The sequence below is a fragment of the Lissotriton helveticus genome, chromosome 8, assembly GCF_964261635.1.
Source record: "Lissotriton helveticus chromosome 8, aLisHel1.1, whole genome shotgun sequence".
Taxonomy (NCBI): Eukaryota; Metazoa; Chordata; class Amphibia; order Caudata; family Salamandridae; genus Lissotriton; species Lissotriton helveticus.
This window is the reverse complement of record NC_136069.1, coordinates 181,249,437-181,266,163: the sequence shown is the minus strand read 5'-3', so window position 1 is coordinate 181,266,163 and position 16,727 is coordinate 181,249,437. Positions and strand designations below refer to the sequence as shown.

At 43.1% G+C, this 16,727-nt stretch overlaps 2 long non-coding RNA genes across 2 annotated transcripts in view; one reads left to right on the top strand and one right to left on the bottom strand.

Moving 5' to 3' along the window:
• The window catches only part of LOC144771532 (uncharacterized), a 272,356-nt gene extending 265,291 nt beyond the window's left edge, over positions 1 to 7,065 (top strand). The window contains exon 3 of the long non-coding RNA XR_013599331.1: positions 6,940 to 7,065. This is a non-coding gene — a long non-coding RNA (uncharacterized LOC144771532). The remainder of the gene's footprint in view (positions 1 to 6,939) is intronic.
• LOC144771533 (uncharacterized) overlaps positions 6,793 to 16,727 on the bottom strand; it is a 28,223-nt gene continuing 18,288 nt past the window's right edge. The window contains exon 2 of the long non-coding RNA XR_013599332.1: positions 6,793 to 7,066. This is a non-coding gene — a long non-coding RNA (uncharacterized LOC144771533). The remainder of the gene's footprint in view (positions 7,067 to 16,727) is intronic.

The following is a 16,727-nucleotide window of genomic DNA, read 5'->3' as shown; positions in this document are numbered from 1 at the left end:
ACAGTGAAAACTAGAAGTCTCTACAACCCTCTGGGACAGAGTTCTGACCCCAAACAGTATTATTTAACAACAAGGGGTGGTGATGGACAGAGTTTCTGAATTAAGCAGAATACTCTCACCCAGTCAAGAGATCAGGGCTAGATCCAACACCGTTTTTAGCTCACTGCACCATCCCAGTTCAGAACCTGGCTATATGCAAATTAGTCTGTTCCTGTCCCAGTGCATGATGGGAACAGGGCAAACCAAACTACCAAGCCAATTCTTACACTGGGAAGGAAACAAGCTTCCGGGGACCGGTTTCTGGCATTTCAGCCGTCGTCGGCCCGGCTTGCTTGAATCCTGATGGTGCAATGAGCAAGGGACTCACATCTGAGTATACCCTTCCACGCTTAGGGTGGACAAAATATTTAACAACAAGGGGTGGTGATGGATTATAGCGCCTAGACGCCAAGCACTATAAAAACACAGTTAACATGAAAACACACAGTAAGCATTGCATATTACAGATCATGTTACACCGGGCTGCTCTCATTCACTAGAGCCTTGATACCAAACTTTGTATTGAAAGGATATAGTTTCAGCATATGATGTGAAGTCAAATGTTCGTGATCAGCCCCATAACCCCCCACCCAAAGTAACAGAAGTGCCCTCCCATTGTGAGTGAGGACACCGCTCGAGTGGTGTCAGGGATCTGATCACAGTTGCCGGATGTCTTGGCACAGTTTACTGGAGTCCCACTAGTCCAGTAGCCACTGGCTAGCTGTAGGAGGGTAGTGGCTGGACAGAGTGCCAGTTCACCCTGATACCCTCATAGATCACAAAAAGAAAGGTGGGGGCCTGCTTCAATGGCCTCTATTCCCAGTTACTGCTTGTACAGGCTCCCACAGCGCAAGGGAGGAGCCTAGAGGGGATTTGATCTCACCTTCAAAGACTAGAATCAAGCATCCCCCTCTCTGGCTCTCGTCATGTGCTGCAAGTTTCTTTCCACCAGCTTTTTTTCCACACCTTGGGTGATGTGCCGCGAGCTTCCTTTCCACACCTTGGGCAGCTGTCTGTAATTTCCTTGGTCCAAAGCGAACGCCCCTCCAAGCCTTACAGAAACAGCTGGTCCTTAATGTTGCTGATGCCTTCCTTCCAGACCGCAGTGAACAGAGTCTTATCTCTTGCCTTCACACCGCGGGGTCACGGCTGACTAACTTCAGAGGGCTCTGGTGTGGCCGCTCATCAGTCATAGACCAGTCTTGAACAACAACTGACCACTCAGGCCAGACTTTTATCACCTCTGATTGATAGGCTCATCCAATCGGAGGGTCTGCTACTTTTGCATCCTGAATACACCTCCAATCACAAACCATTCACCGCGTGTTCAATGCATGGGTACCAGGTCCTGTTATGGTATCAGGCTGTGCAACTCCCTGGAGAGGAATTTTAATTAACTCCAGCCCAGGAGGCCCTGACCAGTGGGGGAGGGTCCTCTCCACACAGTTAGTGCAGCTAAACCCAGATAAGAGCGGAGTGTCTACCCCAGCCCACCAGGCCTTTTCAAGGAAATAGGGAGGGGACGGGGGAGCTGGGATGTCCAGCAGAACAGCTCGCATTCCTCACACTGGCTCAAATCCCCATTCTTCCCCTGTACACCCACGGGCTCTCAAACACACATCATTCAGACAAAGGCAACAGGCCCACAGGCATGGCAAACTGCACAGACTTGGTCAGGAGGGTGCCTAGGGACTCACCCCTCCTGACTATAGATGTATTGCTGCCACCACTGTCAGTCTACCACTGCCTTAATAGAGAGGGCAGTAGCCACTCTCTAAAAAATAGGGGTGCACTAGGCATGCCCCCTCGACCTCAGAGCCAAGCTCTAGAGTCTCAATCCATGTAAACAGGGAGACCATCAGTGGACATGTATGATTGTCATGCTCACTGAGGTAGGGATCTAGAAACTATATGGTAGCTTTTGAGTGACTTGCCTGGAGATTAGCATAAGGCAGGGGAAGCACTCTCTCCAGAGACATGCAGGAGACTTCCCGTCCCAACAATACCTATGTCTTGAAATCTCTAATAATAACTTCCCAATATGCTCACTTCACTCACTTTACCATCCACCAGGAGACAACCTTACCTTTATTGAACACATAATGGATATCCTAGCGACAAATGCCGGACACCAGAACAAGCAGATATTCCTCAGGGACTTCAACTTCCACTGGAATGACCCTGACGACCTGGACGTCAATAGCCTCAAAACTTTCTTGACTGACCTTAACCGATCCCAAATCTGTGACAGCCCAACACATGAAAAAGGATCAACCCTAGATCTAGTAATCTCCAAAGCGGACTCCACCCAGCTGAATTGATCCTCCCTTGTGACTGGTCCATCATCACTTTCTATATCAACAAAGCAGTTAACCCACTCTATGTCCAACCCAAGAGAACGAAAATCTGGAAGAGAAACCTAAAAAACGTCAATCCTACCTCACTTGCAACCGCTAGCCCTATCTTAACGCCCCCACCTGACAGCTTACATAAAATACACAATCTGACCAATCACTACTTTCAATCTATGAACATATTATTAGACAATTTAGCTCCACTACAATTGAAAAGTATCTCCAACAAAGACTCAAACCCATGGTGTGACAGTAGATTAAATGATGACAGAAAAGCACTAAGAACAATTGAACGTCAATGGAGAGCAGCACCTTCCTCCCTTCACCTCAAATTACTGAGAAGCATGAGAAACGCCCATTACAGGAAAATCGGACGCTTAAAAATCGACTTCATTAGCAATCAATTGAACCAATCCAAGAATCGCCCCAAAAGTCTTTTTGAAATAATCAAAGCGCAATCTAAGGGTGTCTCCCACTCACCTCAAGTTCATTCAGAAACACTCCCCAACAGCAAGGCATTCATGTCCTATTTCACAACAAAAACTGAAAACATAAAGACAGACTTATTGAATGACCTATCAGCCCTCACCAACCCTCACGTGATCACCACAGGGACCCCCTTCAGGAACCCACGTAGTTGTAACTCTCTTTTACAAATATATATATTATATCCTCAAAGCTGGTCAGGTTACCCCCATCTTAAAGAAACCATCGGCGGACCCAGCTGACCAAAATAACTATCGCCCTATATCCAACATATCTTATATCCCCACCCTGACCAAATTACTAGAAACATGTGTTCACACGCAACTTACCCACCACATTGATCACTTCACCTTCTTGATAAATTCCAATCTGGCTTTCGATCAGGGCACAGTACCGAATTCGCCATGACCCACATAATAGATGATGCCTTAAAAATACTGGACCAAAACAAAGCCTATTTACTAATCCTACTGGACCTATCCTCCGCCTTCGACACCGTCAAACACGACAATCTATTTGGCCTCCTGAAACATAGAATGGGAACGGGAACGATTCTCAACTGGTTCACTTCCTTCCTACAAAACAGAGCACAATGATTCAAGACCAATCAATCTATATCCCAACCTATTCCTGTCACTTTAGGAGTACCCCAAGGTTCCTCCCTCTCCCTCTCCCCGACACTCTTCAACTTGTTCATGGAACCACTCACAGAGCTTCTCAACTCTGCAAAGGCCCAATATCACATGTATGCAGACGACACACAACTCTACATTAAGGTACACTCACTTAAGGAAATCAAGTCCCTCAACTCTACGCTCCAAAAAACGCAGACCTGACTGGCAAATAACCACTGGAATTTAAACACCCTAAAAACAGAATTCCTTCTAATAGCACCCCCAACCAAACAACCACCCTCATGGAATGGATGAATCACCTAACAGCACTAGACAGACATCCACTCATGATTGATTCTGCCAAATCGCTAGTCATAACTCTGGATAATTAGCTAAATATGCAGAAGCACATCAGCGCAGCAACTAAAGGAGCAAACATTCAAATGAACACCCTAAGAAGACTGAAGCCCTTTGTTACAAAGATGAATGATGCGTAGACCAGGTGATATTGAATAAGATCTCTGCTTTATTTTTAAGATCACTTCCTAGTTACAGGTGACCAGATGTAAGTCAGATCCTTTAAAGTGCCCCACCAGGAGCAGGCTCTCCACTGCTCAACCCATCCACACCAACTGATTCACTCTTCCAATCCAAACACAATCAACATTCTATCTGACCTCATCATAGGCTGAGCAGCAAGGAGAGAACTTCTGTAGGGAGAGTGCATTAAGTAAAAGGTACATTACAACACATCTCCCCCTTTATAATGATGGAAAACAATCAACATGTGTGAAGTTGATAAAACACACGTTCCAGCAAAAGAGGATGCAATAATCACAAAAGTATACATCACCCCCTTGCTATAATGATCATAAAAACAAATGCATGAAAGTTGCCAAACATACAAATGAGGGCAGAGGAGAATGAATGAGAAAACTAAGATACTACACCCATCTCCCCTTCATAATGATCACAAACAACAAGAATGCAAGTTAAATAAAAACATCCTTCAAAACCAGTGGATACTATCCACATAACCCACGCCCCAGACTGCGGGTACAATAATGAGTAGCCAATGCACCACAAACTAAGGCACAAAACTGTGGCAGAACAGGGATCTACAACCCTCAACTGCACAAACCAATGACAGAACAGGTCTACCCCAAAGAAATGGAATAACACACAGCCCAAACCAAGACAGGGTAATAAAACCCCAAAAATACTCTAAAAACCAATATGGGTTTCCTTTAACCCAAAGCAACCATATTATGGTCTGCTTAAACCCAAAGCAAATATATTATGAGAATCACCAAACTCAACGTGCACAACCACATTGCACTGTCCATACACCTACTAGAGGCATTAACCACATACAGGGTAACAGCAAAACCAAATAGGAGAAGCTACACAAGAGGTAAACTTCCCACGTTTGCACCCGTACCACACAGTACGAAAAATACTCTACGTGCGTATCTATAACGCACAGTCCAATACATTCTCCAAAGATACTCTCAAAAACCAGCCGCATAATAAAATAAAACAATTTGCAAATACATACTCCAAAGATATTCTCAAAACCCAGCCTCATAATAAAATAAAACAATTTGCAAATACATACTCCAAAGATATTCTCAAAAACCATCCTCATAATAAAAGAAAACATTTTTCAAAATGAGATACACAACACCATGAGGCCTCATGCTAAGAATTACAGAAAAACGAAACACCCCAATCAAGGCATATACATTTAAAACTCAAATATCATATTAGAATATCAGTAAAATTCACCACCCTGCAACCACCCAGGCTCTCTACTGCTCAGCCCATCCACACCAACTGATTCACTCTTCCAATACAAACACAATCGACATTCTATCTGACCTCATCATAGGCTGAGCAGCAAGGAGAGAACTTCTGTAGGGAGAGTGCATTAGGTAAAAGGTACATTACAACACCCTTCATACCCGCAAATGACTTTAAACAGGCAGTCCAAACTCTAGTAATCCCCATAGTGGAATACAGGAGTGTCGCTCTCTGCGGCCTTCCCAGAACAACGACAGCCCCACTAAAGGCATTAATCAACGCAGCCGCTAGACTAATCACAAACTCCAAAAGAAACTGTCACATCTCCCCGGACTTGCGAGCACTTTGAGGCCAGAATCAATTTGAAAATCACCTGTATGACACACAAGGCATTGCATCACAAAACACCACAATACCTTTAAGAGAAACTAGTACCATCAGCAGCAACAGAACCAACAGGAGTTCATATAACCTTCTTCTGAAACCACAACGATTTACCAAAAAGAAAACTTATAACCGCTCCTTCTCAGGAATGGCCCCTCGGATTTGGAATGCCTTACCCCCAAAAACAAGACAGAACCCTCATGCAGCATCCTTTAAAAACACAGTTAAATCGATTCTCCTGGCAAAATTCACTTGAACTATTAGATGCAGGATTGTAGATATTTGCAATGCTGGAACAGTTACCGTTGTTTGAACTAATAAAACCAATAATATTTTTGTATGTATATGTCTATTTCCTCTATTTGTTGTAATGCGCTCTGATACCCGCAAGGCTCTTGTCCATGCTATATAAAACCTTCAAAATAAATAAATAAAACAAATCTCTTTTCACATGTCTTCGTGCTCCAGACATTAGTAATACATTTTCAAAGTAGGTGTGCAGTAGTGGATCTGGCAGATCACGTAGTGTATTTTTGAAGGGGCGTGTCCTCCAGCTGAGCACGTGCATGCGCAACAGTTTTCAGAGCACTCAAGAACAAACGTGATCCTGAGCGCATGCTCGCTCGACCAACTGAGCGCGTGCATTCTCAACATTTTCAGACCGTTTCTCAGCGCGTGCTCCCTTGAGGTTTTGGTGTACACCAAACTGCAATGGAGAGTGCACACGTTTATACAAGCGCTTGAAAGGTTTGTAAATGGTTCCTCGTTTGAATACAAAGGCAATTTGTCAGAACAAAATGTAACAAGAAAAATAGTGTACTCACCCATCCAGCTGTCTGCGCGGCCTCCTTTTCAGCAGTCCCACGAAAAGATTGAAATAGAAGAATTAATCTTAAAAACAAGCAACATAGACAAATCTTGGAAAAAACATTGTACTCTATTTGAAAAGGTTTAGTGTGTGCTGGGCGTGTCTCATACAGCGATGTACGCACATTTAAGCTAAATTGCATTCCCTGTTCAGTGATTTGCACACTTTAAATCCAATTGCACATCAATATTTCAGTGATTTGCGCACTTTGTAAATTCGACAAGTGTGACTCTAACCACAAAGATATGATTTGCATGTTTATTTGTCTTTAGAGTAGCTGATGCACAGTGTTTGAACTCAGTGCAAATCTTGTCTCACAGCCATTTGCACACTTGGTAAAATATTGCCTTTCCTCTCTTTTCTCCTTTTGTCATTTTGTTTGGTAAACCAGCCTTGCAACATGCAGAATGTGTCAACTCCAGCACCATTTCATCAGGACCCAGGTGATCCGCCCCTGCAGTGGAAGCCATGGCAGAGATCTTTTAGACCATACTTAGGGGCCATTGACAGGTTCAGACCTGGAAGAAAGAAGAGCATTATGTATTACTGCTTGGAGGTAGAAGACCAGAAAATGTTGATCACTTAACTGCATATGAATCTCAAGATGGAAACGATCCAGATGAGTTTGAAAACCCATCGAGAGTATAGATATGTTTATTACAGCCTTGAAAGTATTAGCTGCAAAATGTGAATTTGGGAACTTTCATTTCACAAGTAATCAGAGATCAGGTAATTGCTAGATTTAATTTTAAAAAGAGTAAAGAGAGGTTACTAACTTGTAAAGACCCTTTGCTAGATAAGTCGATAGATATTGCAAAAAGCATATAATGTGTGTGCGAAGATGCAAAACAACTAGAAGTGTCATTATCTAGTAAGACAATATCACAGGTAGTGGCTAATAAAATCTCCTCTAGTCAAAATAATGAAAGCAAGAGCAGTAACACATCAAATGTCCAGGTCAAACATACACAAAAAATTAGTTGTAATAGGAGCAGGTCCTTATTGCATGTGTCTTCGTTCAGGAATTGTCCAGCTTTGGACCAATAGTGTACAGCTTGTGGAAAGATTGGAGCAAAAAAGAAGCAGCATTCAATGTGTGTTAAATGAGATTGATCAAAATGAGTCTGAAAAGAAGCCCGATAACAGAGAGTTTGTATTAGCAGTCAGAGTCACAGAGTTGCAGAAGAGTAAAGTAATTGGGGAGTCTGACATTGAAGTATTAATTGATGGGGTGGAAAATCAAACTTTTAGTAGACACAGTCGCACACATTACCATTGAGTCACAAGACCAATTCAATCAATTGTGGAATGATAAGACACTGCATTCTCCTGATGTGTTGACAGTGACTTTTGAAGGAAGCAAGATAGATTTTATTGGGTACTTTTGGGCTTCTATGGGAGTATTGGGTGATGTAATTCAAGGAAACCTTTGTGGCTAAAAAGAGCATTAATGTCCCAGGATGGTTACACCAAGCAGAGTTCAATTTGACTATTAATGCCATATGGGACACACCTAATTTTATTGACAGGACAGAAGTGGATTCAGATAGGGACACTGGCAACATCAAAGAAGGGTGGGAAAATAAATATGAAATGGTTTTTCAAAAAAGTTTAGGGAAGATCAGTCACCCCATAAATGTCAAGCAAGGTACAGTGCCTGTAAAGCATAAATTGCGTAATACCTCAGAGTGCCAGGAAAGAATGATAAAAGCTGTTGAATGATTTGTGTTAACAAGGCCTCATTGAAAGAGTTGAGGGAACTGTTTAGTTATCCCCATCGTTTTGGCAAGGAAAAAATCAGGAGATCTAAAAATGTATCTTGATTTGAGGAGCCTGAATTAAGCAATTTAGCTACATAATTTTCCATTGCCAATGACTGCAGATTTAATAGCAAACATTGGGTGCTCCAGTTGGTTCACGATACTTGATCTCAAAGTCGCATATCATCAGGTAGAATAGAGACCCAGTCTCGCCATCTGACTGCATTTGTCACTCCTGATGGAGTATTTCAATTTTGCAGGTTGCCTTTTGGTCTGGCATCAGCTGCAGCTGTTTTACAAAGACTGGTGTCAGAAATGTTTCAGGATAATCCTCATGTTGAATTATTCCAAGATAATATACTGATCTTTTCCAGTAGTGAAGTGGAACATGATAATATTTTAGGTGAGATTTTAGGCATTCTAGAAAAAAGGGTTGTGATGTTAAGAACGAACAAATGTGATAAACTGGCCTAAGTTTTTGAAGATAAAGTGGAGGCAGGTTATAATGGATTTGATTTTAGTAGTCCCCCACTTAGTGAGGGCAATGCGTTTTTGCCTTTGTCTGTTAAGTATGCAGAGATCTGCAATTTACCCCCCTTGACAGTTGATCAGGTGGCTGAGCTAATCAGACAAACCAAATGAGGAGCCCCATCAGATCTCTGCCTGCGTAGGGTGGTGCATGTGGTGGTTCACAAGATAACCTTCAGCCGCTATTCAATATTATTATCAAGAAGGGCTGCTTTCCAGACGTCTAAATAAAGGCTTGATCCTACCACTTTTGAAAAAGTCAGCGCTAGATCCTACTATAGAGAATATTTATCGACCCATATTGTAGTTACCTTTGTAGGAGAGTAGGGTCTGCAATCCTATGGTCACCCCAGATTTTTGCTTTTTGCTTCACTGGTTTACGACTTTCCCTGGCTGTGGGCCTGCTAATCAGACCCACAGCCTAGCTGTTCTCTCTCTAAATTGACACACATGTACTTTAGGTGCATTTACCAATTGGTATTGGGTCACTCTTATAAGTCCTTGTACAGTGTACCATAGGTTCCCAGGGCATAAGTGCACCCAAGGCCTACCAAGGGCTGAAGCATGTATTATGCCACCCCTGGCTGGCCATCTAAACAGACACAACTGGCTGGTAATACAGCTGGGGCAAGGTGGTTTAATCACCCTTTGCTGTAGATATAGTATACCTATATCTAACCCCAAAATGGACACATATATTCCTATAAGTCACTCCTATGGCAGGCCTTATCAACCCTGAAGGCAGAGTGCTTGGAATTATGTGAGATGGTGCTCTAGCATGAGCTGAGCCTGTCTGCAGCTTTCGGAACCAAGTCCTTTAGCTGTTTCCATGATAACGCTATACCATATACTCTTAAGTGCATTATAATCCTCGCGATTATTGCTAACCTTGGTATAGCATTATCAAAACATGTCGAGTAAGGTGTCATACGATTTGGAATACTACCCCCTCGCCAGTTCTGGCGACGGGGGTAGCATTCCACCCTTCTAGAGGGATACGACATGTCCATAACTGTGAACCCCGGTTAAAGTTAAGCAGAGCCTCAGCATCACAAAATGGATGCTGCCACCACAGACACAAGTCTGACCTCCTGCTGCTGGGAGTCCTTCCAGCGAGGGAGGCTTGGACAAAGGGTTTCCTGCCTTGGGAGGTGCTAGCACCACCCCAGACAGGATTTTGTGTATTGAGGTAGGGAGGGCTGAAAGGAATGAGACATGCCTGGGGCACACAAGGTGTCCCTGTGCATACCCCGGTTTAAACCAGTTGCTGGGGCACTCCAGCCCCAGCTCTGGCGCGAAACCGGACAAAGGATAGGGGGTGCAACCACCCCCCTTCCTGGTCCCACCCATGGGAGGGACCTAGTCACTAGTACAGCCCCCTTTAGGAGAATAAAGGTAGGAGCTGGTCCCATTCCAAATTAGATTATCCTGAACAACTCTACAAAGAAGAAACTCTGGACTTCGACGTTCTGCTCCACAGAAGACTGAAGAAATCTCATAGGGGCCAAGGAGTGACCACCCTGCAACTGCAGGCACCATCAAACGACCTAGCGGTTCACTTTGTCGTCCTTCCTGCCGGAACCAGACCTCAGAGCCCAAAGAGACCCGGATTCCCAGACCTCTCCGACCTCTACCCACATCTGCAGCACAGCTGAGAACCGTGGGTGCGACGAGACACGTGGGACCGGCCATCTTGAAGAAACTGCACTTCGCTTCCAGCACGACTTCAGAGGCATCCTCGAGTGAGTGCTTTGGGGATTGAGAAGCCCCAGCCTGAGCAGCTCCTGCACCAAAGACCAGCCTTCCAGCATCCACGAGATCTGCGTGGGGCCCTTTTGCCTGGTTGCTGCTCGACGCATTGTCTGGTCACTTGCCGGCTGGCTAGTGACTTCCTAGACGACGTCCCAAGAAATCTACACCACTGATCTGGTTGCTCGAGACTGGCCCTTGCTTCCTTCCAAAAGAGAAGCACCCCGGACCCTCCTGGTCCGCACCAGACGCCATCTCCACTCACCGCGTGGGTTGCCTTTGCCAAGGCCTGTTGACTCCGAATCCGGATCAGACACCGCCGACAGCGAGAGCCTGCGTGGGACAGCTCGTGCCTCCATCCTGGTCGTCGAAGACACCTCCTGGTCCACGTGGTTGCAGAGTCAAGCGTCCACTCTTCACCTGATCGCGACGACAACATCTGGTTCCTTCCTGGTTCCACACCGGTCAATGGCTAGTGACTTTGAACATTGTCCCCTCTGCTTTCAGGTCCTCATCTTCATCGATCCGCCCTTGGATCACTCCGGACATCTTCCTGCTGGTCGCCTGCAGCATCTTTCTTCAAGGCTCCATTGACTTCAACACGGAAACCCGACACACTTTCACACCTATGCACCCGCAGCCCGTGGGTGAGGTAACGAGAGCATTTTGGTGCTCATAGGTAGATTGACTCTCCTAGTGTCCAGGTATCCTGTAGTTTTAGTCGTAACTAGTAGGAACTGTCTTTTACTTACCTTTTCGTAATTTGTTCTGCCCATTGACTTTGCTCCGCATCCCGTGTGTGAGTTCACACTCTGCACACGCGTCCCGTGGGCCTCCTGTTACTTACCTGAGGTTAGGGTAGTGTAGTCCCAGCAATCCTACAGCCTCTGGGCATCTTCATTTCCTAAATCGTTCTACTTATACCATTTACTTAGTATATGGTTTGTCGTGCTCCTAGGGTACCATTGTAATTTGTGCGACTATTGTATTTTTCTGAAGAGTATTGTTATGTGCTTGGCCCTCTGATCTCATAAAGAGTTCAGAGGTGTTTGTTAGTAATAAATATATTGTTTATTTTCATAACAACCTGTGTGGTGTCCTTTCATCTGGTATTCAAGGGGTTATATGTGGTAAAACAGCTGGCTTCACATGCCAAAAGAGTTTAGCCTAAGACTGCTTTGTCCACGCTACCATTAGGATAGCTGGTCTATAAGGTTGACTTACAACCAATCACCATAAGGGTTGTTTGGACTGATACAAGGTGATCACTAGAACTAGTGAGCATCATATATCAGGCCAACTTCTCACAACCTTTTCCAGCAATAGTTATTGAAAAACTCTCAATAAAATTCTGTCAGGACATTTAAAGAAAACTTAAATATTGAATGAGGCACAGTTCGGCTTCAGATCAGGCCACAAGCTCTGGTTGCAGTCTCAGAAGAGATTAGAGCTACCATGGACTAGAGTGAGAAGTCTGTGATGGTCCTTTTGGATCTCTCCATGGCGTTTGATGCGGTTAGCCATGTGGTCCTTTTGGGGCGGTTGGTTGATATCACAATTACGGGTTCATCTCTTGATCTTCACTCATCTTTATTAGGAGGTCCAGAACAAAAGGTGGGCATTTGGGAGTTTGATTCTAAATCATTTACCTTGCCTTGAGGAGTCCCCCAGGGCCCAGCTCTCATCCCTATGCTGTTTAACATTTATGTTGCTCCGTTAGCAAAGTTAATTCATCCATCTATATTTGCCACAGTAGCATACACTTACGATACACAGATTGTTGTGTCAATCTCCAGTACAGTACAGATCGGTTTGATAGAAGCATTACAGCATTGTCAGCTGGATGAGTGAGAACTGTTTAAAGTTGATCTCTCAAAAAACAGGTTCTCCTTTTTGGTAAAGATGTTTCATTCAGAAACCAATCATGGTGGCCTCAGTTACTCGGTCCTCTTTCTCTACCATCCTCTGAGGTAAAAAATCTAGGTGTATTATTTGATGCTGAGCTGTCATTTGTGGAACAGACTAATAAACTGGCATCATCCTGCTTTTTTTATTAAGAATGCTGAGGAAGGTACTCATGTTTATTCTCACAGATTTGCAAAAATCTGTGTTTATTTAATTAGTCTTATCCAAGCTTGATTACTGAAACTCTCTGTATCGGGGAATGAAACAAAAACCGTAAATAAGCTCCAGATGTTGCAAAATACAACTTGTCGGCTAATTAAGAAAATCCCCAAATTTTAATCTGTACAAATACTCTGGCAGAGCTTCACTGGCTCCCATTCTGGAAAAGGATTACCTTTAAGGTTCCATGCTTGGCCCATAAATTGTATATGGATCAGAACCTAGTACTTTAAAAGCAAATTTAGATGGGCCTCTCCTAAAAGATCATTACAATCAGCCTCTCTTAACTTAATGGCTACTGTGAGAATTAGGAGAACTGCATGGGGAGTTCAGAGTTTTTTTTAAACAACCTGCAATCTTTAGAATAGATTGCCCTTGCATCCTAAAAGTCAATCCAATTTTCTTTATTTTCGTAAGCAGTTCAAAACGTAGCTGTTCTCACTTCTGTTATAAACCGCAGTGCTTTTCTCTGATACCAGCTGGACTTATTTTACGATGGCTACAAGACACCCCTGGACAATCAAGAGCCTTAACATTTTTAAATCAAATCCATTGAAAAGCAGAGAAATTGAATATTTGGGACATATTTCATCGGAACATGGTGTCAAGCCTAGACCAAGTGTGGTTAAAAGCCTTGTGGAAGCGACTGCTCCAGTAAACAAAGATCAACTGTTGTCTTTCCTAGGTATGTGTGAATTTTACACAACATTTTTGAAAGATTTTGCTAAGAATACTGAATGTTTCAGATCACTGTGAAAGAAGGGAACCACATTCGTATGGTCTGCTAAATCTGAAAGTATGTATTAAAAACTCAAAAAAGAAGGGGGCGTGGCTTGCATGCCGCTGCAAGATGGCGGATCGTGCTTGAGCTCCGGGGCATTCAACGGCTGTCAGGAGGTTTCGGCTCTCCACAGAAGGCGTCTTTGGCTCGGAACTGGCATTTTCGATTTGGGATTATGCCGTGAGCACTCCGATCTGCTTTTTATACCTCTCCTACAGCTGCATCCTGAGTTCTGGAGCCTTGAGGCTCGGCTCTTTGATCTTCGCGAGCATCTGCCATTTTGTTTTGGTGGCGTTGCTCGCGTTTTCTCCTCAGGAATCTGCGACATCGCACAGGAATTGGTCGTATATGCTGGATACAAGGTGCTGTTGGCCACATTTGTCTGCATATCAGCTCCAATGATGCTTTTTCTTGTTTTTCGCTCATATTTGGGGACCTTTGTGCTTCTGGGTCTTCATTGCTGACTCCTTATATCTCTGTTTGATGACAACTGATAGGAGCTGGTTCATATTTGCGATTTGAGATGCCGCCCTTGCTTTACTTGTCATTGGAGGCTTATTAACCTGCTTTTTCAACGTTTTCTTCACCTGTCAGATGGTTTTCGTTGCTCTCTCTGCATATGCCCGCCATTTTGTTTTTCAATGCTTCAACCTATAGCTTTTGCCTTCCTTCTATTGTTTCTCTGAAGATATTGACTGTCATTTTCAGATTGTTTCCTTTGTTGGGCTTCGCTGTAAGCATTCTTCTGGAGTGATTTTGTTGGTCTTTCCGTGGCTGTGTGACTTATGGCTGCCAACATGGGTCTGTCTCCGAATGCTAAAGACTCAAAGGACTCGAAAGTTTCTCTAAAGAGGTCCAAACAAGTCTCCCCTACTCCTGAGTCATCTCAAAAGGACACAAGTTCCACTCTGGAAACCATTTTGTCACATTTGAATGCTGTTCATGATATTGCGCAATCTACTAAAACAAATACTGACTTACTACAGGTTGAAGTGGGAGCTATCAGAAATGATTTTAAAGCACTATCCCTTCGTGTTTCGACTGTGGAGACACGTATTAGTGGTGTGGAGGACAACGCGGAACAGCACTCTCGGTCTATATTACAGATGGAACGTTCAATGGCGGCGTTGCGGAGAGACCTCACAGAGCAAGAGGATCGCAATCGTAGAACCAATCTGCGCATTTTTGGTCTACCTGAGGATGCGGAAAAATCAGCTCCTTCGATGATAGACTTTCCATATCAATGGCTTCCATCTACTCTGCAGATTTCGTTTCAGAGAGATTTTGAAATTGAACGGGCCCATCGTGTACCTACCTTTAGACCTAAGCCCTCGACTCATCCAAGGGCGATAATTTTTAAGCCATTAAGACATCAACATACGGAACAAATTTTGGCACATATGAGGAAGGTTAAAGCAGTTCATTGGGAAGGTAATCAGATTTCAATATCCCAAGATTTTGCCAGGGATACGGTCATCAGAAGGAAAGAATTTCTTAACCTATGGAAACGTCTCACTGATATGAACATTCCCTTTTCTTTTGCTGGTCCTTTGAAATTCCGTATAACCTTTAAGGGTCGCTTCAGAATCTTCGATGCGCCTTCTGACCTTTCTTCCTTCCTGGACAATCAGATGGAATCTCAGATGGACTCTTCGCCTACACCTGGCCCTTCTGGTTCTTGATCTATTTTGCTGTTTCTGTGGTGCTTTTTCTTACCTAGGTCTAATTATGCATTATGTTCATAGAGTTGCTTGTTAGACTTTATATTCTTCTAGCTTCAGGAAGAGTTTCTCTCAGCTTTACAGTTTATATGTTGTACTTAGTTGTAGTTAGGTCTTTTCGTTGTTTGTTTTTTCTTTCTTTTCTTTCACAGTCCCCTTGTTGTTAACGACGTGTCCTTTGTTGTACTCTTTTTTAATCATATTTGTTATTGTTACGTTATGCTGTCCTTTGGATTTTCTGTTCTTCTTTCTGTTATTTCTCCCTTTCATTGACTATCGTTTCTGTTTCGGGTGAATATTACTTTTCTTTGTTGTCCTCTAGAGCTGTGTAGTTTGTTCTTCTTTTCTTTCTGTGTAGAGTTTTTCTCTTAGTTTGTTTCTTGTTGCTAGCGCTTTTTGTCGAGGTGTTGTTTTATATACATAGCGCTTATGTCGCAGCTGTTTGTTGGTGCTTGATGCTCTGTTTTCTCATGGGTGTTGGTTCCTGGTAGTTCTTCTGCCCTATATATAGATAAGGTATATGTCAGCAATTATTTGAGATTGATGTATTTTGTCTTCATATGTATTTATTTATATTGCTTCCTTATTTATTTCCTCATATTTATTTTGCCTGCTGATATATTGCTCATTAATTGTTTGAACATATTTGGATGCTTATTTTATTCCGTGTAATGAAATTTGCGTGCATTGATGTATTTTTCTTGTTCTTCTTGATTCATGATGTCCTTTGCCTATATCACGCATTATGTTTTCATTCTTCGGTTTTTAGCTAAGATTTAGTATTTTTGAGCATTGCGTATCAGTTTGTGCTTATTGTTCTTCTAATTTTCCTCATATATATTTATAATGGTTTTTTCTTCTTAATGTTTCACATTTTGCCTCCTATATGTTGATTACTTATACTATGCTAAGTTATGGGGGTTTATATCTCTATTTCCGTTATCCCTCCTGGTAGTTTCCTTGTTTGCCTCTCCATGTACCCCCTGGTATGAATTTGGTCCTTTACAGACCTCCCCTGGTGGGTCTCTTTCTTCTTATTTCTCTCCTTTCCTTGTTCTTTGTCCCCATTCTCTTTCTTCTTTCACTTTTCTCGTTTCTCGTTTCTTCTTTATTTTCCCGGATCTCTTGTTGGGGCTCTTCTTTTATGGTGTTTCTAATGGGTCGTTGGATGTCTCATTTTGTCTCTGTATTCTCTTTTTTGCTATCTATGTATTATGATTTCTCGTTTTTTCGTAGGATTATGCCTGGCTTGAATGTTTTGTCCTTTAATGTTAGAGGATTGAATCATCCGGTGAAGAGATCAAAAATCCTGGATTATTGTAAATCCTTATCTTCAGACTTGGTACTTTTACAGGAAATGAAAGTTTCCTCCAAGGAGGCTTTGTTTCTGAAGAAAGAATGGGTCCTTGATGTTGCCTGCTCTGATGCCTTGAGCAAAAAGAATGGTGTGATAACGCTAATTTCTAAAAATTCTGGGTCATCTGTGATCTCTGTTAAACATGATTCAGAGGGCCGA